This window comes from Arachis hypogaea, chromosome 2 (assembly GCF_003086295.3).
Source record: "Arachis hypogaea cultivar Tifrunner chromosome 2, arahy.Tifrunner.gnm2.J5K5, whole genome shotgun sequence".
Lineage (NCBI taxonomy): Eukaryota > Viridiplantae > Streptophyta > Magnoliopsida > Fabales > Fabaceae > Arachis > Arachis hypogaea.
Genome location: NC_092037.1, coordinates 60,111,642 through 60,123,573, shown reverse-complemented (window position 1 = coordinate 60,123,573; position 11,932 = coordinate 60,111,642). Strand labels below are relative to the sequence as shown.

The 11,932-nt window shown below is 36.5% G+C and overlaps 1 long non-coding RNA gene and 1 other non-coding gene across 2 annotated transcripts; one reads left to right on the top strand and one right to left on the bottom strand.

Moving 5' to 3' along the window:
- Positions 1-570: 570 nt before the first annotated feature.
- LOC112765025 (small nucleolar RNA R71) lies at positions 571-678 on the bottom strand. The gene has a single exon (XR_003183466.1). It is a non-coding gene; the product is annotated as a small nucleolar RNA R71 (small nucleolar RNA).
- Positions 679-10,445: 9,767 nt separating this feature from the next.
- LOC112745116 (uncharacterized) lies at positions 10,446-11,713 on the top strand. The gene is made up of 2 exons (XR_011872900.1): positions 10,446-10,837; positions 11,205-11,713. It is a non-coding gene; the product is annotated as an uncharacterized lncRNA (long non-coding RNA).
- Positions 11,714-11,932: the final 219 nt, after the last annotated feature.

Genomic DNA, 11,932 nt, shown 5'->3' with positions numbered 1-11,932 from the left:
TTCATATTTTCTTGTTCTCTTCTCTTTCATATGAGCAGGAGCAAAGACAAAAGCATTCTTGTTGAGGCTGACCCTGAACCTGAAAGGACCTTGAAGCGAAAACTAAGAGAAGCTAAAGCACAACTCTCTGTAGAGGACCTAACAGAAATCTTCAAAGAAGAAGACATGGCAGCCGAAAACAACAACAATGCCAACAATGCAAGGAAGGTGCTGGGTGACTTTACTGCACCTACTCCCGACTTCTATGGGAGAAGCATCTCTATCCCTGCCATTGGAGCAAACAACTTTGAGCTTAAGCCTCAATTAGTTTCTCTAATGCAACAGAACTGCAAGTTTCATGGACTTCCATTGGAAGATCCTCATCAGTTTTTAGCTGAATTCTTGCAAATCTGTGACACTGTCAAGACTAATGGGGTTAACCTTGAGGTCTACAGACTTATGCTATTCCCTTTTACTGTAAGAGACAGAGCTAGAATATGATTGGACTCACAACCTAAAGAAAGCCTGAACTCTTGGGAAAAGCTAGTCAATGCCTTCTTGGCAAAGTTCTTTCCACCTCAAAAATTGAGTAAGCTTAGAGTGGAAGTCCAAACCTTCAGACAGAAGGAAGGTGAATCCCTCTATGAAGCTTAGGAAAGATACAAATAATTGATCAGAAAGTGTCCTTCTGACATGCTTTCTGAATGGAGCATCATAGGTATCTTCTATGATGGTCTGTCTGAACTGTCCAAGATGTCATTGGATAGCTCTGCTGGAGGATCTCTTCATCTGAAGAAGACGCCTGCAGAAGCTCAAGAACTGATTGAAATGGTTGCAAATAACCAATTCATGTACACTTCTGAAAGGAACCCTGTGAACAATGGGACGAATTAGAAGAAAGGAGTTCTTGAGATTGATACTCTGAACGCCATATTGGCTCAGAACAAAATATTGACTGAGCAAGTCAATATGATTTCTCAAAATCTGTCTGGAATGCAAGCTGCACCAGCCAGTACTAAGGACGCTTCATCTAAAGAAGAAGCTTATGATCCTGAGAACCCTTCAATGGAAGAGGTGAATTACATGGGAGAACCCTATGGAAACACCTATAATCCTTCATGGAGAAATCATCCAAATCTCTCATGGAAGGATCAACAGAGACCTCAACAAGGTTTCAACAACAATAATGGTGGAAGAAATAGGTTTAGCAATGGCAAGCCTTTTCCATCATCTTCTCAGCAACAGACAGAGAATTCTAAGCAGAGCCACTCTGACTTAGCAACCATGGTCTCTGATCTAATCAAAACCACTTAAAGTTTCATGACTAAAACAAGGTCCTCCATTAGAAACTTGGAGGCACAAGTGGGTTAGCTGAGTAAGAAAGTTACTGAACTCCCTCCTAGTACTCTTCCAAGCAATACAGAAGAGAATCCAAAAGGAGAGTGTAAGGCCATAAACATGGCCGAATTTGGAGAGGAGGAAGAGGCAGTGAGCGCCACTGAAGAAGACCTCAATGGACGTCCACTGGCCTCCAATGAGTTCCCTAATGAGGAACCATGGGAATCTGAGGCTCACACTGAGACCATAGAGATTCCATTGGATTTACTTCTGCCATTCATGAGCTCTGATGAGTATTCTTCCTCTGAAGAGGATGAAGATGTCACTGAAGAGCAAGTTGCTAAATACATGCAAATCATATGAATAAGTGGGTGAAAAGCTTGATAAAACCACTCAATAAGACACAATATAAACCATAAAATAGTGGTTTATCAACCTCTCCACACTTAAACGTTAGCATGTCCTCATGCTAAGCTCAAGGAGACTAAATAAATGAGTAGGAAAAGGCAAGACTCATGTAATGCAACCTATGAATGTGAATACAACTACATGCTAAAATGATTCTACCTACTTGGTGAAAAAGTAAATAAGTTCTCCAAGACCAATATGAATCAAATTCCACTAATTCAAATCGTACAATAAAAAGCAAGTAAACTTGTAAGAAGATAGCTGATGAAAGCAGGGAACATAGAATCAAGCACTGAACCCTCACTGGTAGTGTATATCACTCTAGTCTCTCAAGTGTATAGGATACTTCACTCTAATCTTCTCTAATCATGCTTTCTAAACTTTGTTCTTCAGCTAACCAATCAACAAATATTTAGTATACCAATGCAAACATCATGAGGTCTTTTCAATGTTGTAATGGGGCTGAGGTAAAGGTGAGGATGTATATATAAGGCTAAGTGAACTAACAAAGTGAATCCTTGATTAGTCTAAGATCTCACCTAACATATACATACTTTATACAATTTAAAATGCTTTACCTAGCTACCCAAATTTTTTCACTTTTGTATTACATGCTCATGTATCAAACTTATTTTTGAATTTTGTCCCATGTGCATTGATTCTTTTTATTTTGCATTCAGGGTAATATATTTTTTTTTTGTATCCCCTTATTTAATTACTTAATAATATTTTTTTTGTCAATGCACATGGTAATTTAATTATTTTGATTTCATATGAGCATGCTTCCCAAATTTTCAAATAACTTATTCAATTTAATTCCCTTTTTTTTCTATCATCCCATGTTCCCATAAAATTTCTCACACTTAAATTATACACAATATCTATCTTAAGCTAACCAAGGATTCAAATTGAAATTTTTTTATTTGTTTTTGCTACTTAAGGTTAGTAATGTGGTTATAAAACAAAAGGGGATTAAAAAGCTCAAGGGGGCTAACAAGGGTGATGCAAAAGGTAGGCTAATTTGGAGTAAGTGAGGAAAATTTCAAATGATGGCCTCAATCATATGCAAGCATGTAAATACACTATATATTGGACATATAGATTAGAACAAAATAAAGATTACAATCATAAAGAAGAAAACACACAAGAATAAAAATTTATGGTTAAATAATGTAACCATATAAATAAGCTCAAAATCTTGCAGGTTGTGTGTTCTTTAGCTCAAAAACCATGTTCCAAATACAACTTCAAACAAATTTAACACATGAAAAATTTTAGTTTTTAATTTAAATTAGTGAAATTATTCAAAAATAGAGTCTTAAAAAGAAACTTATTATGTTTCAACTAAGTAGTATTTAAATGCAAACAATCAACTACACATGCAATCTATTATGCAATGCAACAATGAACAAATAAAGAAAATAGAATATTGGTGTTGAGAAGAGAATAACTAACCCGTGGAGATCGGTATCGACCTCCCCACACTTAAAGATTGCACCGTCCTCGGTGCATGCTGAGATGTGCAGGTGGATGGGGGTTGTGGTTCCTCAGCTGGTGCTCTTTTTGTTCCTTTCCTTGCCGGTGGTTTGGGAGTAGCTTTCTCTCTACCCTTCTTGGTGGCCATCCTGAAAAAGGGAGAAAGGAAAGGGACATGTAATTCAAATAGCTAGAACCGGGAGGAGGAAGATATAAGTGATAATCAATGCCAAGGTAAGGGATAATGTCTTAAATACATGGTCGCGACTACATGCAATTAGGACATCAATAGAAATATAGCAAGGCATATTAAATCAATTAGATGCAAGATGTGTAAAAGCATGCAGGCAAAGGCATGAGAATCATTGGTCAAGCATCAATTGTTAAAATAAGCTGGATTAAAGAGCACTTGTATGATGACAATTGTGAATGATAATCTCAAATACAGGTGGATTACAAGTATTGTGAGTTAAAAGAGGAATGAAAGTAATAAATCCAAATATATATGAGAGCCAAATTTAAAATATCAATTGTCAAATCAATCCTTATAATATCCATAAGCTCAGTTATAATAAAGTAGAATCCAAATAAAGCTCCAACACCAACATAAAAATGCATGAAAATAAAAAAGAAAGGAGAAAGAAGGAAGAAGAAAGAAAGGAAAAGAAAAAGATAAGAAATAAGAAAGGAAAAGAAAAAGTAGGATTTGGGGAAGAAAAAGATAAGATATTTTGGCAGATTAAGATAAGCTGTGCGCCGCTGGTGACACGAACGCGTGAGTGATGCATTCGCACGGATAGCACTTCTATGAAATGATGCGGACGCGTGGATCGATTTGTGCCATTAGCGCGAGGGTAGCCTCGCGGTCGCGCAACTCTCTATTTGAAATGTATATTGCCAAATCCTTGGGTGACGCGATCGCGTGATTGACGCGATCGCGTGATTGACGCGATCACGTGGATGGCCTGAATTTGAAAATGGCACGAACGTGTGGGGCACGCGTACGCGTGGGGCACGCGTACGCGTGGCAGGGCTTGTGCTTCTAGCACAAGTCCAGCCCTTCTAGCTCAACTTTCGGCCATACACCCTTCTTACGTCGACTTCAGGGCACGTGTTCGCGTGGGTGACGCGGACGCGTGGGAGGCATTTTTCCCACATGACGCGGACGCGTCAGCAACGCGGTTGCGTCGGTCAAATTGTGCCAAAGGCACGCCTCCAGCCACGCTCTCGCGTGACTCTCTGTTCACTTTTCTTTTCTTCCAAACGCACATATGACGCGGACACGTCATCGACGCTTACGCGTCGCGTGCGTATTTTTTTTATGCAGTATGCAGAATACAAAATGCAATGAATGTCATGCAAAAATTTCAGGTTCAAGCAAAATTTGAAAATAGAGTAGAATGGAGAAAGAACGATCATACCATGGTGGGTTGTCTCCCACCTAGCACTTTTAGTTAAAGTCCTTAAGTTGGACATTCTGGTGAGCTCCTTGTTATGGTGGCTTGTGCTTGTATTCATCCAAAAATCTCCACCAATGTTTGGAATTCCAGTATCCCCCGGGATCCCAAACTAGGCGCAGAAAGCCTTCAAGCAAGCTAAAGCAAGTGACAAGGCCCCAAGAGTATTGATTTCTAGATTGAATTCCGGGGTCCCAAACCTTGCTTTTGCACCCGTCTTCTTGTTGAGCAATATTGTTCCATCCGGGTGGCAAGCAGTCTGAATTCTCACTGAAGTGACCAAACAGCTTCCGAGATCCTTCCAATTGAGCTTGACACCAATTTCTGCACCTCAAATTGAAGTGCGAAACCTCATTTCCCTTTTTCTCTTAAAGCCGCAAAGAGCTCTAAGCTGGCCATCTGTCTCAAGCAAACCATATTCAAATGGAAAATTGAAAATAAAGGTCAAGGATTTTACCCACTTGAAGTTTGTGTTGGATGGTAGTGGCCTTGGAATCAGTGTAGTCTTCTGTGAATTCCTCCACTTCTTGGTAGATTTCTTCCATTTCAACCATGTCTTGATCAAAGTCACTGATATCTTCCTCATTACTTGAGTCATAATTGGGAGGTTGAGAAAAGTCAACCTCTGCATCATATTCGTATTCACTTGGGGAAGATTCTTCTATCTCAAAGAGTTTACTTGCGGATGCAAGTTCATTATTAAGATAACTTGAGTGGTGACTATCATCATCAGGAAAAATTGAGTCTTGGGTTATTCCGTTTAATTCCTCATAAGATACCTACGTTGGGGGTTGTGCACTATCCTCCTTAGCATTAATTGTAATGTCTTCGACGGAATTCTCCACAACTTTAGATTCTTGCGGAGGTTCAGCATCTCCTAAATCTTCGACCAACTCTTCTTCTTCTACAATGACAGCGTCCTCTACTTGTTCCAGTACGAAGTTGTGCTCCATGCTGTCTACTGGAGTTTCTAGTGGCTTTTTCATGCTATGTTCTTCATTAGATTCTCCACATGAAGCCATGGGAGTCTGTTGAGTGTCTAAACGTCCGGAAGATAATTGATTTATTGCTTGCTCCAGTTGATGAAGGGTTGCATTAAATTGGTTTACTGATTCTTCGAAGCGAACCTGTGATTCTTGGCTCGATGAATGTGAACATGGTGTATAGGGGAGTGGTGGTTCTTGGGAGTAATTGGATTGGCGTTTGGGGTGAATAAGGATCATATGGTAGCAAATGTCGAGAAGAAGCTTGTGAGTATGGTGGGTTGAGGTTGTGTTGAAAGGATGGTCTCTGAGCATAGGGTGGGGCTTGTTGATAGCTACAAGGGGGTCCACCAGATCTATCAGTTGGGTATGCATTGTAGAATGGTCTCCGTCCATGGTATCTAGGAGGGTGATGTTGCCTAAAGGAGTGATCAGATCCTCTTGTCTCCATCCATCTTTGATTGCTTAGACCTTGATGCATAGTCCTGTTATAGCTTCCATTCCTTGCAACAAAAGTAGAACCAAACTCAAAGCGAGAGGGGTGAGAATTCATAGTAGTTATCAAGAATAAAGGGGGAAGAGAAGAAACAAAGAAATAAGTAAAAGAAAAATATTTACAATAACCAATAATAAGGCACACGTTTGCAATTCCCCGACAACGGCGCCATTTTGACGTTAGAATTTTCGCTAGTAAATAATTTTATAAAAATGTAGTCGCGTTGTAAGTATAGATTCTAAACCAACAGAAAATCCCTTCGTACAAATATTTGGTTGTCACAAGTAACAAACCCCTGATAAAATTGATAACCGAAGTATTTAAACCTCAGGTCGTCTTCTCAAGGAATTGCAGGGAGGTATGTTCTTATTATTGGTTATGTAAAGGTATATTTTGGGGTTTTAAAAAGGGTTGAACAAGTAATTTAATTGACAAGAAAAATAAATAAATGACTATAAACTCTTGGCAATATATGAGAAATTGGAAGTCATATCCTAGTTATCCTTATCAGGTGTGATGAGAATTGGGTTTTAATCCCACTTAGTTAACCTTTACTAAAGCAAAGGAAAGTCAAGTGGACTAATTAGTTTGATCCTCAAGTCCTAGTCAATCCCTGTGGGAAGACTAGCTTTAGAACAATCTAGATCAATTAGAATCTGCCAATTTCAACCACGGCTGAGTTTGACAACTCAAGAGTTACCAATTAATCAACCAAAGCCAAAAGGGAATAAAATCTACTTGAATGAAAATAATTTGGATAGAGCCCAAGCATCAATAACATAAATTAGAGAAAACAATCATAAGTCTGAAATACCTCAAATTATATTAATTAAAGAAAATCCTAACATGAATGTCATTAAGCCAAATTGGCAACATATATAATTAAAAATAAGAGAAGTCAAAATAAAGGAATATTAAACCTGGAGCTCAGAAGAATTGTAAGTTGAAATAATAATAAATCTTAAATCCTTTAAGAGGAATCATAATCCTAAATCCTAAGAGAGAGAAGAGAACCCCTCTCTCTAAAAACTACATCTAAAACCTAAAATTGAATTATGATCTAATCTCTGGTCCTCCTTGAGTCTTTGCATGTTCCCTGACTTTAATCTGTGTTTCTGGGCCAAAAACTGGGTTACAATGCGGCCCAAAATCTCTGCCAGCAAATTTTGTAATTCTACAGATCACGCACGTCACGCGTCCACGTCGTCCATGCGATCGCGTCACTCAGCGTTTTTCATACCACGCGTGCGTGTCGTCCACGCATTCGTGTCGTTCGTGCAGCTTTCAATCCGCGCGGTCGCGTTAGGCACGCGAACGCATTACTCTGATTTCTTCCATTTCGCGCGGTCGCGTGAGCCTTGCGACCGCGTGACTTCTCGCTGGTCATCTCCTCAATTGCTTGTGTTCCTTCCATTTTTGCATGCTTCCTCTTCATTCCTTACGCCATTCCTGCCCTATGAAGCCTGAAACACTTAGCATACAGATCATGGCATCGAATGGTACGAAGGAAGATAAAAATATGCAATAGAAAGGTCCTTAGGAAGCAAGTTATTAATCATAGGATATTTTTAGGAAGGAATTGTAAATACATGCAAATCATATGAATAAGTGGGTGAAAAGCTTGATAAAACCACTCAATAAAACACAATATAAACAATAAAATAGTGGTTTATCACTTAGCCCTATATGTCTATATACTTGTTTGGGAATTTGTTTGTTTGTTTTCACAAATTTCATAGGAAACCATAGATAGATATATAGGTATAGATAGTATATACATACTTGCATGCATATAGGTAGTTGCATTCAATAAGTTGCTTGTCCCTTTATTCTTCTCCTTGTTGGTTTAGCATGAGTCCATATTTTATGAGATATTTTAGCCTAATTTGAGTGGATTTCATCATATAAACCTACACTTAAGCACCAAAATAGCATACTTTTGTGTTTGATCCCTAAATTGTGCCTAAATGTGAAAACATGTATTTTTGTGCTTAAATTGAGCAATTTAATTCCACTTTTATGCCATTCGATGCTATGACATATTTATTGAGTGATTTTAGGTCCTAGAGGCAAGTTTGGTAAGGTAAAAGTAGAAAGAAGCATGTACAAAGGGAGAAAACATGAAGAAAACAAGGAGGAAGCACACAACCATGCATGCGTACGCACAATGCTATGTGCGTACACACAAGAAGAAAATCAGCATTCGTGCGTGTGCACAACCCTCTGTGCGTATACGCAAAAGTGGAAATTCGGCAAAGTGTGCGGACGCACACATCTGTGCGTACGCACAGGTACCAACGCATGCCTCCATTGAAATGTCACGTAGATTAGGGGCTCTTTTGGCCTATTTTGGAAGGCTTGGATGCTGAAATCAAGTGCTATATTAAGGGCATATCAACACATTAGAAGGGAGCCATCTTAGAGGAGGAAAAATGCATAGTGGGAGTAGGAGTAATGTAGATTAGGAAATTCTCTCTTAGGGTTCTTAGTTAGGGTGTGTAGCATTTTATACTTCAAGTTTGATTTTGGATTATAGCAATTTTGTTGTAAGTATTTCTTTAATTCTCTCTTTTATTATACCACTTGTTCTACACTTGCTTTTATTTTCATCTTATTTGTCAACATTTACATTATCTTACAATTTTGATTTCTAGTTGTTTAATTTGATGTTTGATGGCTTTTATATGTTTGTTGAGTTGCTTTTATTGATTTTGATCATTTATGGTTCATAGCTTTCACTAATTTACCAATTTTTTCATATTTTATGTTTATGCCCTCTATGTGTTTGATGAAATGCCAATTTTGATTATGGGATAATTTTCATCCCTTGGCTTGGGAAAAATGAGTTTACGGATTACTAGAGGCATAATGTCCAACATTTAGTGATAATTCTTGGTTGTTAATTGTTCTTGTTCCCACTAACGCTAATTTGTTGCTAAGATAATTAGCAAGCAAGTTAGGATTTGTGGGTTAAGAACACTTATGCTCGCTTGACTTACTCTCCGATGCGAGGGTTGACTTAGTGAGATTAATCCATCATAATTATCATAGTTGTGGTTATGGCAAGAAAGGGATTCTATGACTCATCCCAAGTCAAGGTTTCATTTATGTTTTAAACCGCTTTTCCATCAATTTTGAGTCTTACTTGTTTATATTACATACGTAGTTCTTTAGTTCTTTTATTACTTTACTACTTGCAATTTTGTCTAATTCTTTTATTCCTTTATTTGTTTGCTTCCTTATCATTGAAACCCTTTGCTTTCCACAACTAAAATTGTGTGCACTTGTCACTAGTTCCTAGGGAGAACGACCCGAGAGTCTAAATACTTTCGATAAATTTTGTATTGAATAGTGACATCTTTTGGATTGAATTTTGATTGTGAGATTTTATTGTTGATTTGGACTATACTACCAACGAAGGAATTCCATTTTGAGAAACTCTAGATCAACGATAAAACACTCATCGTCAGTGGGGGATTTGGAAAGAATCGAAGGTTCGAAGGGAGAAAATAAGAAGTGTAAAAGTTTTAAATTTTGGGAAGAAAAAATGGCAATAGAATTGAGGTTGATGATAAAAGATAGGGGTAATTTAAAAATTTTGTTAAAAAGTTAATAAAAAATGAGGTTGGATACTTTTATAACATAAAATCTATCTTTTATAGATATAATGTTAATTTTTTTTGTTTAACAAATACTTTTATCAGTATTCACAAAATTCATTAGTATAAATAATTATTTTCGTTTAAATAAAATTTAAAAATTACTATTATAAAAAAATAAAATTTTATATGATTATTAAATTATAATTGTATCAGTTACAGTTAGTTCAGTCAATCACACTGAAACAATAACTTATTAGTTAACCAAAAACTTAAATTTAAATTGTAAAAGAATTGTTTTTTAATAAATATACATGATAAAAAAACATTCAAAAATAAATATAAAATAAATATATAAATGAAAGAAAAAAATTACTAATTTGTTATTAAAACAAATGTGACAATAACAAAAAATCAAATAAAAAATAATATATATTACATTCTAATTTATATTCTATACAAACAATTAATTTGATTATTATTTTTTATATGTACATAAAATATGCTACAATCTTATAATATGATAATCCCATTTAATTTTCGTTTAATTATTATAAAAAGAAAATTAAGTCATCAAATCTTTGTATAATATGATCCTTCTAGGACCTTCATTCCTAAAGTCCAAAAGAAAAAGGGACTAAGACTAAGGAAGACATCTACACCCGCTTACACACATCTAAAAATGACTCCGCACAATGAATCATTCATTAGATATTAGTATAGGTATCGCTACTACCCTACTCTGTACGTGCTCTCTTTTAAAAATAGAAAGATACATTTGAGTTCGCTGAACCAAGACATTTGGATCTTCAGACAGTGACCACTTTTCCCATTAACAATGACAAAGTCTCCTTGACCTTCAATTCAATTCTTGTCCACATCTCTACCAATAAATAAACTAAAATCTTCTCATTTTCTTTCTCACTCGCATATTCATTCATCACAATTTTCTCACCCTAGCTACCTCTTTAATTGCTGCCGTACATATTCACTATCACGGGCCTGCAAGTACTCTCTAGTAGTACTTTGTCTGGATACCTTGTATCCTTTTTCGACAACAGATTAGTTCAAATTCAATTAGCATCTATTATTTTTTATGCGGTAAAGAGATTTGAATTTGTGTTCGAATATATATGTTTTGAATTATATTTTTGGTTACTAGGATCTCTTAATTTAGCAAGTTAATTATTAATTTGTGGTGATTGAGTCAAAATTTTATCTAAAACTTTATTATTAATCAATAAATTACTACATTTATAAAATATTATTCAAAATTTTTACACTTATTTAAATACACAAAAGAGACTAAAAAAGATGTTTGGAACTAATATTAACTTTGAGTCAAAGGTGGAACACAGAAAAAATCTCCGACGGTCATGATTTACCAAAATAAGTTCCAACATGTACGTTGGTGAATCCCGATGTGGTTATTTTCTTCCTTCTACTTTTATCTTTTAGTAATTTTCAGGGTCGTGGGCTCTGACAAGAAAAGGTGCAAGGTTTCTGGTCATGACTCATGAACGCTGAAGAGCTAGGTGGAGCCGCAACAGAGAGTTTTGAATGGTATAGGTGGCTCTTCAATTCCGAAGAATAGAAAGAGGAAGAGTTATTTTCAGCTACTTAATTATTAGTTGTTACATGCATGTTACGGTACACAATGATGGCTTTGGTTCTCCTCACACTTTCAATCTTGGTGCTTCCGGTGGTGTTGCCGCCGCTGCCGCCACCGCCTTTGAGCCTTCTCCTTGTTCCCGTTTTCATCTTGCTGCTGCTATTTTTCTTGGCCTTTTCATCAACACCCTCCAAATTTCCGAGCTTTGCTGTCCTTTTCTCTTCGCTGTATTAGTGATTTTGTGAGATCCAGAACAAAGTCAATAAAGCTGTGGAATCTTGAGTTTGTTTCAGCTTTCTAGGTTGCACGGATTATTCATGTTTTCGCTGTCCATATGGAGAGGTAATGAATTTTGTTCATGATTATTTTCTGGGTTGTTTCATTTAATTTCTTAGATTTTATCGTATCTCCTTTTTAGTTTCATGTATGTTGTGATTATAATTATGATGGAATTAATGGTTTTTCCGAGCGGTGACAATTAACCAGCACTGGGGATTTTTTCCAAATACTAATCAATCCAAATACAATATAAAGATATGATAAGTGATAAATATGTTTGATTGTTCTAAGGCAGAGATAGTATG